This window comes from Protopterus annectens, chromosome 8.part0 (assembly GCF_019279795.1).
Source record: "Protopterus annectens isolate FY-2018-M chromosome 8.part0, PAN1.0, whole genome shotgun sequence".
NCBI lineage: Eukaryota > Metazoa > Chordata > Ceratodontiformes > Protopteridae > Protopterus > Protopterus annectens.
Window position 1 is genome coordinate 145,088,324 of NC_056741.1, and position 12,034 is coordinate 145,100,357.

The 12,034-nt window shown below is 39.0% G+C and overlaps 1 protein-coding gene across 3 annotated transcripts in view; it reads right to left on the reverse strand.

Annotated features, from left to right (window-relative positions):
* PHC1 (polyhomeotic homolog 1) overlaps positions 1-12,034 on the reverse strand; it is a 1,492,233-nt gene that overhangs the window by 324,893 nt on the left and 1,155,306 nt on the right. The window lies entirely within an intron of this gene.

A 12,034-nucleotide genomic window follows, 5' to 3' on the forward strand; every position in this document is an offset into this window, starting at 1 on the left:
GGAGCCCACACTATATTATTTTCTTTTTAAAAGCAATACATCTCTACTCTTCTGCAAGGAGCTACAAAACTATCCCTTGTGCTCTGGAAGGAAGGCCTTATATACTTCAAAAGGTTTCATACCACAATCTCTCCAGAAGATGAGATGATATGAGCTCTAATCCTGCAAACATGTGCCAGTGTAGGGTTTTGGTGAGAGGGAGACTACACTACAGCAGTGATTCTATGATTTGAGAAAAGCACAGTTGTTTCAGTCACTTACCATGACTGTAGATACTCAGTTATATTCAATTCTGCAATCATCAGTTTTGAGACTTCTGCCTGCAGGACCATGACAGTCGACTCGAGTTCCATTACTTCAACTCTTCTCGACTTCAACAGACTCCCAACCACTCGGGCAACACAACTTGGGTGGTATAACAGCAGACACCATCTTCTGATCTTTCTTGCCTTGCTGGGATAAGGAACTTCTCTTATGCCACACAGAATAAGAGAATCTAGCAGACGTTTGCCAGGGACAAGTATACACCTATGATTTTCCAATTTGTCCCTAGAGGTTCTAGGCAGGGTCAGAGGAAGCAGAGAGCCTGGTGAAGAAAATAGAAGGGACGGTAAGGTGAACATGGTACCCGTCCAAACCCTAGTGTGCTCAAGCAGGATAACAGACAGGATGGCGGAAAAGAAGTGGGATGGCACCAGTAAATATACTTAACCATGTGCAATTATGTTAGGTTTCCGGCACAACTGTAATGTATTCAGGAAAAGAGAATATTATGAAGAATATAGTACAACATAACTGTTCTACATACTGTACAATGTTCATTACTAGAGGCACCACATCTATTAAGACTTCAGAGCACTACGCACAGTGGGTGACTGCCCCGACTGAGCTACTAAGAGAGCACACCCTGTTGAAAGGCCATAATAAACACTGTCCTGGTCCTATACGCAAAGCCTAAACTGCAGGATTTGGAGAAGGTATGGACACACAGGACCAAGTAGATGCTTATAAATCTGTGCATTAATCTCTCTGAGGAATGCTGAGGTGACTGTTGTGGCTCAAGTGAAATGTGTCTTGCCATGGCCTGGCACATTTTCCATGAAAGGACCAACAAAAACAAATTCAGTGTGCAAGCCATTTTGAGGGTGTTTGCTTACTGACAGCTTTCCCATTCCAGCCCTTTGCAAAGCGGACAAACACCTGATCTGATTTTCTGACTTCCTTAGTTTTCCCTAGACAGACTTTCAGTTATAATAGCAGCCTGATTCAAGGAATGTTCTGTCATAACTATGTTCATGAAAATAGAGGAGGTATGCACAGATACTGTGTTCTTGTGGAAGATCAAAAATGGTTCTTTGCACAATAATGCCTGGAGTTCAGAAAAAAATTCTAGTAGATAACTGCAACCCCCCCCCCCCCCCAAAAAAAAAAAATCAGGATCCTCCAGGACAGTACTTTAGGAAAACAAAGAACAGACCCAAATGGGTATCTCCGTGGTTGAGAAATTTCCTTTTTTTTTGGGGGGGGGGGGGCTGTGATGAAGTACTTCCTTCAGAAACAACTTGAATGACAAAAGAAAGTATAAGGCAGACTATCAATACAAGCAAGCATGGGATAGCTGAAACAATTACCTTTAAAAAGGAATGAGACAGACCAGATTCTGTAAAGATCTGAGAAAAACAGTCACCTGGTTGAACTATGGTCTTCATCTTTAGTAAGACACCACAGGGACAATCTCTTTCATTTTGCTAGATATGATTCACTTGTGTTTGGTTTTCTAGCCACCTCATTATATGTAACATATGCTCTGAGAACGTGCCTGGATAGGATGTGTGCGCTAAATCACCTATGGTCAACCTTAGAATTCTGAGGCTCAGGGTTTAGTAAAGAACCTTTCTTTTGTTCAGAGGGTCCACTGGCTGAGGTATCAGTATGGGATGTACCCTTCCCAGATTTAGTAAAAGGAAAACCAGTGCTACCTGGACCAAAAGAGGGCAGTGGACGGAATATCTCAAAAAGCCAGTATCTAGGGCAGTTGATGAAAACGAAATTAATAAAACACCACCAAATACCACAGGAATTAAAATTTATTTAGTGCTTCCATCCTCAAAGTATATAGGATTACTTCAAAATAAACCACTGCAAACAGATACGGCCATTAGTAAAACCATGTGATTGCCAATAAAACTCAATTATCCTCATGCAATGGTTAATAAAATTCAATAAAATCAATTACACCATGTGAAAAACTGAGGGGCTGCCAACCCAGCCAGACAGAATTTTTTAAATATGTCATTGTAAATATTAATATGATCCATAGGCATGAGTAACAAATGTCAGAAAACTGTGTTAAGTTCTGAGCTTCAAAAATGTAACCACAGTGCACCCTGCTGGAAGAAAGCTGATGAGTACAGCATTTTATGACTGTCTGATCTCAAGCTAGGAGACAGGATGTCTGGGCTAAGAAATTCTTTCTATTATTCTAAGACAAAAATAATTACTAGGTTTTACATGTAAAGTATCTTTTATTGCTGTAGCTTCCTGGCAGGTGCAGATTACAAAAAGAAATGTTAAATGTTTAAGTCCTGTGAGCATGGGAAGTAGAAGTGTCAAAAATGATGTAATCCGAAATGACTTAGCAGTAATGTGTATTATCAATTTAAGACTTTCGCAGAGAGAAAATTTTAGCATTTTGTATTTGTCTTCAGTGCTGACAACTCACCAGCACTTTGCTTTGTAAGTAGAATTTAGAACAGTTTCTCTTACAGACAGATAGGAATATAGCCAGATTAGTCTGTTTTCTATATTTACATCAGACTATCCTACAATATTGTTTTACAGTATTTTCCTGTGATTTCTGAACTCTCTATTAGCACGGTTTTGAACTGATAAGTATTGTTTTGAGTTTTTATTATTATTAAATATTTTTAAACCTTTCCACTGTGGCTGTTTTGTGTAGAGATAATTTAAGCTCTCAGAGCAATTGCATGTATTTGGTGATACTGTATATTAAAGTGAAAGAGCTTTGCATGTACGGCAGATGCAGGGCCAAACCAAATCAGGAACAAAAACACAAAATGGCAAAAAAAAAAATTCAAAATACTGCCATGTAGAAGGTAAATCAAAGTTTAATCCTCCATACCGGTTTCAGCATAACTGCCTTCATCAGTAGAATACATGATGAAGGCAGTTATGCCAAAACCGGTACAGAGGATTAAACTTTGATTTACCTTCTACATGGCAGTATTTTAAATTTTTTTGCCATATACACCTTAGTGCTGGCCATTTGTGTTTTTGATACTGTATATGCCACTCCAATAGCCTTAGCCCTGGGTTACACTTACTATTTGGATAACAGTAATAGCACATGGTGGAAGTGGTCACCCTTTGGGAAGGGCATTATAGTAGCTGATAAGTAGTGGTTGGTGGCAGTGATTTCTACTTTATAGTCTGGGCAGGAGGGGGCATAGCTGGAGAAGTAGTGCCAGCCTTCCCCAGGAGTGCCTGTGTGTTTGTATATAATTCATATCTCAAAGTAAGTATGTGTGTGTGTGTGTGTGTGTGTGTGTGTGTGTGTGTGTGTGTGTGTGTCGGCTACCTGGGCAGGGACACAAAGCACTGGTTGGACAGAGAGGGTGCTGGACCACTCAGCTGAGATATGTACCCTATAGCTGTGCCAGTGGGGAGTCTTATTGGGGATCTGGAGAGAAAGGGATAAACCAGCCCCAGACTGACTGTGATCTCTGTGTGCTCTTAAGGGAAAATGTTCTTTACTGTGCGTGTGTACTTGGTATCCTCCCAATGTGGATGCCCCTCAATAGTGCTAGTGTTGAGGATTGAGGCTCCTTAATTACTGGGCCAGTGTACGGGTGTCACACACCAGATCTCACAGACTGGCAGATGTTACTCTTATTTAGGAAACACTTAATGTATATCTAAGAAAGCCAGATATATTTATTTTGTGGGGCATCAATGAAGTTGATCAAGAAAGGTTTTGTGAATATCTGCTGCAACTGCCACTGGCTTTTTAGTTCCAATATTTTTGTTAACTGTTTGGATGCTATTGTAGCTTCTTTCACACAAGTGAGGCCAAGATCATCCATGTAGCTAATATGACATTTTCAGATCTGGGTGTACTAGAGATGTCCTCTGCCATGTCAGCAGGCTCAGCTCTGGGCTCAACATCTTTCAACCTATTGCAAAAAGACCTGTTTATCCTGAGTAGGTTAGAGGATGACGTGCTCAGCTGATCTGCAAATGAATTCTGATTTGAAAGGCTGTAAATGGCTTACAGATGAAGACCCTGTTCTAAGACTGGGTCCCGTGTCATTATGTTGAACTTCAGAGTGGATAACCGTGGTTCCCTCTCTGCTTGCTGATATACCCACATCACAGGGGTATTATCTGTCACTACTTTTGTTTCCATGCTGTCCTGAATATTTACAAAGCATAAATTATGGCTTTCATTTATTTCACAAAGCTGCCTGGGGCCAGAGATGGTACATCTGGGTTCATCTGTAGTTGGTGTGGCCATAACATGCACTCTCTTCTGATCACAGGTATATGAAGAATAACTTTTCCCACACAGTGCTTCTGCTGCTACCATAAACTCTACCACTGCATTTTCTTCATGCACAGCCTTGCCCACGGAAAAAAAGAAAATGGAAAGACATGTGTGATTATGTGGCTTCAAGAAGACACTTGACATCAGACGTATCCAGTGATCAGGTGGGAAAAAATTATTCCAGAAGAATACTTTCTCATGGAGGCAGAGATAGTCTTCCTATTAGGTGTCTACTGTCACCTTTAAGAATGCCTTCATGGTGTAAGGCCCGACTTCTGCAGTCTTCCTGATAAATGCCTCACACTGCTTGCAGGAAGATGCCAGATGATCTTCCACTAAGCAAAAAAGAACAATAAAAAAAAATGTAATCTTTTGGAGGAATCTGCCTAACCCTGGTAGACCTGCTGGTGATCTTTTTCAGAAATATTCTAGACATCAAAAAAGTTACAAAAGCATCCAGAAACTACTTCAAACACAGCAATAACACAATAATCCAAAACAACAAGACTAAGACAGTAATTAAAAAAGGACACTTGTGCATACTTACCACAAATGTAGATGTTTGAGTGTATTCACTAGTGCAGTCATAAATGATGGAATTTCCTGCTGTAGAAGTCAGCCTGGCTACCAGAAAATGTTCTCTTCCTCCTGAAGTTGGTGGATGCCATGACCGATGTCAAAGTGTAAAGTGAGTCAAGCCAGCTCCATAACCTCAGTGCTTTCTTCCCCCCAACAGATAGAAGCCCCCTCTTAATAGGTCCCTAAGGTCAAAGGCCTAAACCGAGAAACTCCACAGTATGCACAGAGGTGGGAACAACCTGGAAATAAAGAGGAAAATAATCCACCCCAACCCCATGGGGCAAGAGGTGAAGAAGGGAGGGAAAGAATACTGCAAAAATGAATACACTGTCACAACTGATGGGATGATGCCCAAGACTGAAAGGAGGGTGAATGGAAAATTTATGGAGAAGAAAGGATGCGCTGCAAGATGACAATGGTAAACTCTGCTATGGACTTGGAGATGATTGGATGATGATCATGTTTTGTGAAGGTACACACAGAGGATCAAACAGCAGCTTCCAAAATGTGCCTACTGGCCACTCCTTTAAGAAAGACTGTAGATGTAAAAGTAGCCTTAGTGGGGTGTGACCTCACAGGGTCTGGAGGCTTCTTTCTGTGGTGGTTGTAGCAAAACAAGATGCAGTGGGAGATCCATTTTGAGATGGCTTGTTTAGAAACTGGTCTCCCTTCAGAGCTACAGGCAAACAACACAAAAAGCTGGTCAGACTTCCTAACATTTCTGTTTTGTCCAAGTAGTAACACAGTTGCCTACCCACATCCACGGTATGGAAGACTCTTTCTCCCTTGTTTTGAGGGTTAGGAAGCAAGTGGATGGTCTGGTTTAAAGGGGTATATGTAACCATTTCAGGCATTGGTCCTAACAGACTCTGTTAGGGTGGAAGGTGATGAACAGTTTCACACCCGTAAGGGACTGAAGCTCTGAAACCCATCTAGATGAAATAATGGCTAGCATGAAGGCTGTCTTCCATGTCAGGAATATGATGACTGCGGAGGCAGCTGGTTCGAAAGATGGGAGGGTGACTTTCTCCAGAATGAAACTGAGATCCCGTGGGGGATCAGGAGGTTTTTTCAGGAGTCTGATGTGAATAACCCATCTCAGGAACCATTTCATGACAGACTGGGAGAAGACAGGGGCTGAACTGGCAGATAAAATTCACTCTTCAGCAATTTCAGTTTAACAGAGGAATAATAAAGTCCTTTAACAAAACGTTCTGATAAGTATGAAAGGATCGGAGGCATGTGAGCTTGAAGAGAACTCGGACCCTTCTGTCTACACCATATAGTGAATCTCTTCCATTTAGTGGAGTACAATTTTCTTGTGCTAAGTCTCCTGGGTTTCTTTTAGAAATTCCAGGACCTGTTTGTTGAGGGATGGCCCCCTCCACAGAGTCAAGGTACCTTTTCTGGGGACTAGGAAAAGCCTGGAGTAAAATCTTTTTCCTTGTAAAGCATTTGGCACTGGTTCCACAGAAACTTGGGAGCACAGGAGTTGTACTTGATTTAAGTCATCTATGTGTTGGTTTGTTGAAATATCTGGGAAACCTGAATGAATAAGAGGCTGATTTGAAATGCAGTCTGTGACCTCTTTTTATGATGCCTAGCAATGAGAGTCCAATTCTTTAAGGATGACAGCTGTCTTCCTAGCCTGAGAGGGGCTAACGAGGAAGGAATAGGACTGTAAGCGAGGATAAATGGGAGTATCGTGAAATAGTCATGATTGTTCCCTGCAGGGTCCCTGCTGGCAGGATCGTACAGGCCTACTGGAATGTGCTTGTCACTGTCTGGGAAGCTGGTGCTGCCTTTGACTCCTTTCTCTTCAAGATCTCTTATGTCTAGGCTTACACTGGGTTCCAGAAAGGACCAGTGTTTGGTAGAGTAACTGCGGATGAAGTGAAGAGGTTGAACCTGAATAAAGGCCTTGACCATTTGCATGGATGTGGCCTTATCCTCCACCTTCTTAAGTATGGTTTCAGCCTTAGGGCCAAAAAGGAAATTTTTGTTCAAAGAGCATCCAAGAGAGTGAATTTCACATGTTCAAGGAGGGGACTGTTCCCTCAGCCAGGCATGTCTTCTTATCAGTTGCTGCCTTACTGGAAGTTTTCAGAGCACACAAACCCGATTTAATGGAGACAAGCAACGAAAACAAACCTCAGCAAAACATGTAAAACTCGTGGAGGAAATAAGACTCTTTCAAATTTCTTCACAAACGCTTTAATCCACAAAGACAGATTCGAAGCAACACCAAGAACACACCATAGAGCAAGACACATTAATGCTGAATTTCCACACTGCGTTTTCATTTACAGCACTTCCTCAGATAAGGCAGAATAATTTCAATGTCTTGCTTACACCCTTAAATACTCCTGCTAATAGCCTTAATTAATTGATAAATCAATTAACAATCAATTAATTATATACATTCCTTTACAAGCCATCTTATAAACTAAGACAATTCATAAGGTCTCCATTTACATTAATACTGTCTTTTATTTGTAATAAACAAATACACATCTAATACTTCTAAACATTTTTAAAAATACTAAAAGAACATTTTAATTTCATACCTACTAAAAACACACTTTTATGTAAACATTAAAATTTTAAAAGTTTAAAAACAGCGCCATCTACTGATTAAAGGGAACTAAAATCTTCTTTAAACTATTCTTCATAACTTAGCCGCTCTCATTTTTAATACAGGGGCTATGGATATAGTGTCATTCAACCCAGGTGGTTTGTTAGCCTCTAAGTGCAAATGCCATAAAAGTTCCCTATACTCTATAGAGGTTTCCCAAGGTCCACCTCTTATATCTTTATTTACTACTTCCAGCACAAAAAAAGTGAAAGAGGCTTGCTCGCAGTTCACTTTATGTCTGTATAGGGCATTATTAATACACTTACTCTTGATGTCATAATAGTGCTTATATATTCTATTCCTTAATTTTCTCTCAGATTTCCCTATATAAAATGCATCACATATTTTGCAGAAAGCTAAATATATAATCCCACTTGTCTGGCAATTTGCATATTGTTTACTTTGAATCAGAGTATCCCTACTCTTAATATATAGGGTATCTTTGGGAAAAACATAACCACATTGGTTGCATCTTCCACATTTGTATGTCCCAACTCTCCCCTCTTTGATTTTGTTCTTTTGATGTTTACTTTCAAAGAAGTTTTTAAGACTTTTCCCCTTCCTATAAGTACACTTCAGAGGAGTAGAAAACAAACACTCCAAGTCAGAAATTTCCCCAAATTTTATCCATTCACTTTCTATCATATTTTTAATTTTCAAGGCTTCGCCACTAAAATCCATTACAAGATTATTTTTACCCTCATAATTTTCATATTTCACTACTTGGTCTTTCCAATTCGTTACACCTAGAATGGGCTTGAATTTACTGGGTCTTCCCCTTCTTACCTCCTCTTCTACTTCATCAATAAGTTTATGGGGGTAACCTCTTGCCAAGAACATTCCCCTTAATTTCTCACATTCATCCCAAAAATCAATGTCCCTTGACGTCATACGGCTACCCCTTATAAACTGTCCTTTGATAATGCCCTTCTTTTGGTGATGGGGGTGTGCACTATTATAGGCCAGATATGAATATGAATAACTTTCTTTTCTATACACTTTAGATTCTCCTTTACCAATGTAAATATCCAAATATTTTAAATTGGTTTTGTCCTTCACGTAAGTAAATTTCAAAAAATTCGTTGAGTGGCTTATATATTCAAAAAAGCTACAAAATCATCATCCGTCCCCACCCATAGGAAACACATGTCGTCCAGGAAGCGTTTGTATAGCTTCCAACACTTTACAAAAGGGGAGTTTAAAATATATTTGTTTTCCCAAGCTGAAAGGATAATGTTAGCATAAATAGGGGCACATCTTGCCCCCATTGCTACTCCCTTTATTTGTTTAAAAAATTCCCCTTCATAATGCAAAAAATTATTACTTAAAACTAATTCCATAAGGGTCAAAATCAAATAAAACTCATTGTTGCTAAATTTCCCATACCTAACCAGGGCTTCCTCAAACCACTGCAAATCTTCATCTTGTGGAATAGAGGAAAAAAGGTCCACTATGTCTATGGTTATAAAGGTGATATTTCTATCAAAAACTTCTTTCTTCAGGTTTTGTAATAGGTCCCATGAATCTTTAACAATACCAGGCCCTTCCTTCAGTACAACTTTCAATTTCTCATCCAACCATTTCGCTAGTGGGGCAGTAACCGAGCCTTCAGATGCCACTATTGGTCTCATTGGGGGGTTATCCACATTTTTATGGACCTTCGGCACCCCAAAGATTGAAGGCACTCTAGGCTTATCCACTTTTAAAAATTTGAAAGTGTTTAAATCAATTGATCCTTCCAATACTAAATCTTTCAAGGCCAACCAAATCTTTTTATTACCAATATTGATTGCATTTAATGACACTCTTTCGTATCTTTCATCATTTTCCAAGACCTCCAACATTTTGGATTCATAAAACACCTGATCCATCAAGACCGTCCCTCCACCTTTATCCGGTTTTATTACCCTAGTATCTAAATCATTAGTAAGATAGTATAATAAATCGCTTTCATCCTTAGTTAGGTTAGGGACTGTCCAATTCTTGGAAAGTTCCTTCCTAATTTTCTTTTCCATCATCACCTCAAAATTTTTCAATTGTGGGTTCAAAGGGGGGTTAAAGATACTTTTTCTTTTAAGGGCATCATTCCTAGGACCTTCAGTTTTTTGTCCCTGGAAGATAAGATCCAAGTTTTTCTTCCTTAAGAACAATTTCAAGTCTATAATGACCTTCCTTATATCCGCCTTTCTATTTCGGACAAATTTGAGTCCTTTGGTGAACAAGCTAAAAAAAGTTTCTGTAATATCCATACCACTATAGTTATAAATACTATAGCCCTTGTACTTCCACACATACCCTTCTTTGCTAATACCCTCCAATTCACAAGGAATCACCACTCTTGCTGGTTCCTGTTCCTGTAGTATGTCTGCCCCCCCCCCCATACTGGTAGTTTTTTTGGGCATTTTGTTGAAAATGTTTCGGATAATTGTTTCTTATCCTTTCTGACCTTCTAAGTGGGGGATCTTCCATATAATAATCACCATTCCTTCCCTTTCCGGGGGATCTTCTACCAGGGTGTCCTACTTCATCTTCCTGTGGGCTTCTTTCATACCTCTGAAAATTAAAACTTCTCGGGTTTGGATAATGGGACTTATCCTTATACTCCTTCTCATCCCTGTCTAGTTTCCAACATTTCCTTTCAAAAATGTTATGAATACTTTTCTCAATATTTTGTAAAATGTCATAATATTTCCTTTTATTTTCTTCCACCGAGAAAAGTAAATCGTTTGTAATTGAAATATTTAAATCATCTATCTTCCTGTTTAAGCCTTCCATTTCCCTATCATTTTCTTTAATAATAGCTTTCAGGATGTTAAATCCACAGTTATCAAAGATATCCAACAATTCCAAGTGAAACTCACTTCCTACTTTAACCTTGTTCGGGTATTTGCACACCCTTAGCCCCTTAGGGACTATTTTCAAATTCAAACATTCATTTAAATAAACATTCTCTAACTCTAAATTCTTCAACTTAAATAATAACTCATCAAGTACATTTATATTATGTTCATATGTTATATTCACATCATTTGCATTCAGTTTTGGCGCTTTTTTATCTTTAAAACAATACTTATAATTTAAAACTGTTAAATAGTCCGTTTGTTGCCTTTTGTTGTTAGAAAGTCTTTCATTAATAAAGTTACCTGCAGTACGATCACAATGCACTGCTTCCTTATAACTTTTTGTGGCAGTCTTTGCGTTTTTATTTCTCACACTTAATTGTTCATCCTCCTTTCCATTTGCCTGTAAAGTTGGCTCATAAACATTATCGGACCGAAAAATAGAGGGTAAATCCAGATCGCTGATAACTTGGCCGATTACATTACGCAGATTAGGAGCACCATGTCCTTGTCTCTCACACAACCGAACTTGCGTGTCAGCGTCTCTTTCCCCTCTAAACAGCTCTTCCTGGTTTCCTGACAACCCAAACCTAACCATTGGTACTGCTGGGCTTCTCGCAGATAGCAACTCAATGAGTTGCGTTAATTGGTCAGTTAATCTGTCCATTTTATCGGTAGCACTCGCTCGTTCCGCCCCTTCATTCAGAGGCACTGAGCCCTCCTCCAACTCCATAACAAAGCCAACAAACCCGAATTAATGGAGACAAGCAACGAAAACAAACCTCAGCAAAACAAGTAAAACTCGTGGAAGAAATAAGGCTCTTTCAAATTTCTTCACAAACGCTTTAATCCACAAAGACAGATTCGAAGCAACACCAGGAACACACCATAGAGCAAAACACATTAACGCTGAATATCCACACTGCGTTTTCGTTTACAGCACTTCCTCAGATAAGGCAGAATAATTTCAATGTCTTGATTACACCCTTAAATACTCCTGCTAATAGCCTTAATTAATTGATAAATCAATTAACAATCAATTAATTATATACATTCCTTTACAAGCCATCTTCTAAACTAAGACAATTCATAAGGTCTCCATTTACATTAATACTGCCTTTTATTTGTAATAAACAAATACACATCTAATACTTCTAAACATTTTTAAAAATACTAAAAGAACATTTTAATTTCATACCTACTAAAAACACACTTTTATGTAAACATTAAAATGTTAAAAGTTTAAAAACAGCGCCATCTACTGATTAAAGGGAACTAAAATCTTCTTTAAACTATTCTTCATAACTTAGCCGCTCTCATTTTTAATACAGGGGCTATGGATATAGTGTCATTCAACCCAGGTGGTTTGTTAGCCTCTAAGAGCAATTGCCATAAAAGTTTACCTTCTTAAGTATG